Source organism: Microtus ochrogaster, unplaced genomic scaffold, assembly GCF_000317375.1.
Source record: "Microtus ochrogaster isolate Prairie Vole_2 unplaced genomic scaffold, MicOch1.0 UNK16, whole genome shotgun sequence".
In the NCBI taxonomy this organism is placed as follows: Eukaryota; Metazoa; Chordata; class Mammalia; order Rodentia; family Cricetidae; genus Microtus; species Microtus ochrogaster.
This window is the reverse complement of record NW_004949114.1, coordinates 1,621,502-1,625,506: the sequence shown is the minus strand read 5'-3', so window position 1 is coordinate 1,625,506 and position 4,005 is coordinate 1,621,502. Positions and strand designations below refer to the sequence as shown.

Sequence of the window (4,005 nt, the reverse complement as noted above, 5' to 3'; positions counted from 1 at the left end):
GTACTGTAGCTCTGTAGTAGAGTTTGAAGTCAGGGATTGTGATGCCTCCAGAAGTTCTTTTATTGTACAGGATTAGTTTGGCTATGCTGTTTTTTTTTTCCATATGAAGTTGAGTACCGTTCTTTCGAGGTCTATGAAGAATTTTGCTGGGATTTTGATGGGCATCGCGTTGAATCTGTTACACATATATTCTTAAGTATAACCCGTGGAGTCTATATGTTACTTGTATGGATGTTTTTAGGGCTGACTGTTTGGCACTGGACAGCCAATTGGGGAGGACCACCTCTCTCTCTGGCTCCCTACTTTCCTCAGTTAACTTGTGTAGTGTAGGGCATAGGCTTCACGGGCTTTTCCTTATCCGCTTTGGCGTGCCCGTTGAGGTCATCCTTGTTCAATCCTTGTTCAGCTTATGGTTGGACAGTCACGTTGATGAGCTTATGGGAGCAGCTTCTGGTGTCATCAGGAAACATAATCTGATAGCAACCTCCCTGATCCTCTGGCTCTTACAATCTTCCCGTCCCCTCTTCCGCGACGTCCCCTGAGCCTTAGGTATAGAGTGTGTCCAATGGGGCTGGGCTCCACAACTCTGCATCTTGATTGGTTGTGATTTACTGTAGTGGTCTACATCTGTTGTAAAGAGAAGTTACCTTAATGAAGGGTGAGGACTACACTTCCCAGTCTAGACCCTGTAGTAATGTATCTCTAGAACAGACTTATTTGGGCTGGAGAGATGGCTCTGCAGTTAAGATGACTGGCTGTTCTTCCAGAAGACCTGGGTTCAATGCCCATATAGCTCACAACTGTATGATACCCTCACATTGACATACATGTGAGCAAAACACCAATGCACATAAAATAAAATTATATATATATACATATATATGTATATATATATATATATCACATTGATTGATTGAGTAATTGATTGACAGAGCCTCTCTGTGTAGCCCTGGCTGGCCTGGAACTCAGATATCCATTGGCTTTTGCCTGAGTGCTGAAGTGCTGAGATTAAAGGTATGCTCTCTCTCTGTCTCTCTGTCTCTGTCTCTGTCTCTCTCTGTGTGTGTGTGTGTGTGTGTGTGTGTGTGTGTGTGTCTATGTGCATGCGTATGCACAATTTTATCTTGGTCTCTTTTCTGGGCTTTTTTGATGGTTTGATACCATTTGTTTATTTATTTGTGTGTACAGTGTGTTTGCATATGGATGGGGTGCATTTATGCACATGCCACAATCAGGAGACAGCCGCTGGTGTCTCCCTTCATCTTTGACCTTGCTTGTGGCAGGTCTCTTTGCTGTTTACCTGCAGTGTACGCAGGCACCTGGGCTATATGCTTCCAGGCATAATATTTCACAGTTTCTGTCTTTCTCATCTCTTGTCATAGTTATCCTAATGTCTTTCATGTTTTTATAGTATTATAAAAAGTTTGTGGTTATTTTGAGACAGGGTCTCACTATATGGCCCTGGCTGACTTGGAACTTGCTATGTAGACCAACCAGGCTTGTTTAAAACTCAGAGAAATCCACCTGCCTCTGCCTCCCTAGTACTGGGATTAAAGACGTGCGCCACCACCACCTGGCTACCCTGCTTGACTTTCAAGTGTAAAACAAGCTTTGAATTCCTAGTAGATGCCCCTGTACTTTATGGTATAGCACTCTGTTTATGTATCATTGGATACTGTGTTAGGCAGGCTTTTTTTGTGTGACCAAATACCCAAGAGACACATCTTAGGTCTCTTGGCCCCAGGTTCCAGAAATGTCAGTCTGTCATGCTGGGGATGGGTGGAGTAGCAGAAGAGCTCACATCACCATGAGCAGGAAACAGGAAAGAGGTGGATACCAGAAGGTGCCAGAGTGATAGATGTCCTCCAGATCAAACTCTCAGTCACCGGCTTCCTCTAACCAGACACTAGTTCCTGCTTTTACCACCTCCTAGTAATGTGTGTATCGAGGAATTAATAATCTCTCACCTGGATCAGAGCCCTCGAGATCCTAAAAAAATGTCCACACAGGGCGGAGAGATGGCTCAGAGGTTAGGAGCACTGCCTGTTCTTCTGAAGGTCCTGAGTTCAGTTCCCAGCAACCACATGGTGGCTCACAACCATCTGTAATGAGATCTGGTGCAGAATACAGTATATATAATAAATAAAAAAAAATGTCCACACAGACAGACACACACACCAAAGTGGGCTTTGCTGGTATCAAAGTCAGGTTGAAAATCAAAAGTAGCTGCAACCGTTACGTAGGCATGAGGACCTGAGTTCGAACCCCCAGAATCCATGTAAAAACAGGGCATCATTGAGACAGGACTCCACCCTCCAGCCTTGAGCTGCTCACTCTTGCTGCTCTTAGTCCACTCAGGGTAGTGGTCCAGCCCTTAGCCAGGGTCTCGGCTATGGATCAGCTGTAGAGCCATCAGGATGCAGAGACAGAAACAGGCTAGCCCGGAACTCGATGGCTGGGCAGTCTAGCTGAAATGGCCAGCTCCGGGAGCAGAAGACAACATGTCTCAAAAGACAAGGTGGAGATTCACCAAGGAAGATGCCTGGTGTGAGCCTCTTGCCTCCACAGGTAAGCACAGCACTCACATACAAACATCATGCATGTGAAAATGAAATATATCGATAACTGAAAACATAGCTGCCACAAATACGAGCATCTCTTCATGGGCATGTCTTTATCGCTCCTCAGCGAGCAGCCAGTAGTGGAATGGCAGGTTTATACAGGAAATGTAGACTCAGCTGTGTCAGAAGTTGGTGGTCGACCTAGCAGTACATGCTGGTGATCCCTGTTACTTGGGAGAATCGGGAGTTCAAGACGAGCCTCAACTACATAGCAAATTTGAGGCCTGCTTAAGTTATATGAGACCTGGTTTCAGAAAGAAAAAAAAAAGAACAGGAGGAAGAGGAAGAAGGAGGAGGAAGAGAAGAAGATGAAGGAAGAGGAGAAGAAGAAAGAAAATGCCACACTGATTCCAAGACAACAAACAAATTCATATTCCTGCCCACAGCACATGAACATTCCAGGTGTTCTGCATCCTTGTCAATTCTTGGCCATATCAATCTTTTTTTTTTTTGGTGTTTTTGGTTTTTTGAGATGGAGTTTCTCTGTGTAACAGCCCTTGCTGTCCTGAACTAGCTCTTGTAGACCAGGCAGGCCTTGAACTCACAGAGATCTGCCTGCCTCTGCTTCCCAAGTGCTGGGATTAAAGGTGTGTGCCGTCCATATCATTTTGACTTGGCAAGGTAGCTCAGTGGGTGGTGTTACTTGTGGCCAAGCCTGATGATTTGCGTTTGGTTCCTTGGGGACCAACACTGTGTGAGGGGAGAATTGACTCCTACAAGTTGTCCTCCGAGCTCCACACCATGGCACACACGCACTCACTTGCATTTATGTATGTATACACAGATCAATTAGTGAAGTGCCGAGAGATGGCCCAGCCGTCAAGGAGACTGGTGGCTCTTTCAGAGAACCCATGTCCAATTCCCAGGACTCACATGGTAGCTCACAACCATCTGTAACTCTGGTTCTAGCATCTGATACCCTTTTCTGGCCGCCTTGGGTACCAAGCACCTGTGGTACACATACACACAGACAAAACACCCATACACATAAGGTTTTTTAAATAAAAAAATGAATATAATTTAAATTTTTTTAGAGCTTCTTAGCTGGACCAGGACTGGGTAGATCTGTAACCTCAGCAACTTGAGAGGCTGAAGTAGGAGTGTCAGAGGTCCAGGGTCTTCCAGGGATACCTAGCCTCAGCAACTTAGTGAGACTTTATCTCAAAATAAAAAGTGAAGAGGGTTGTGAGTGTGGCTCAGTGGTACAGCACCTGCCTAGAATCCCCCAGTGAGGGGCTGGGGTGTGGCTCAGTGGTAGAGCCCCTGTCTAGAATCCCCCAGTGAGGGGCTGGGGTGTGGCTCAGTGGTAGAGCCCCTGTCTAGAATCCCCCAGTGAGGGGCTGGGATGTGGCTCAGTGGTAGAGCACCTGTCTAGAATCCCCCA

At 45.9% G+C, this 4,005-nt stretch overlaps 1 protein-coding gene across 1 annotated transcript in view; it reads left to right on the top strand.

The window, feature by feature from the left end:
* The window catches only part of Adap1 (ArfGAP with dual PH domains 1), a 52,308-nt gene that overhangs the window by 13,377 nt on the left and 34,926 nt on the right, over positions 1–4,005 (top strand). The window lies entirely within an intron of this gene.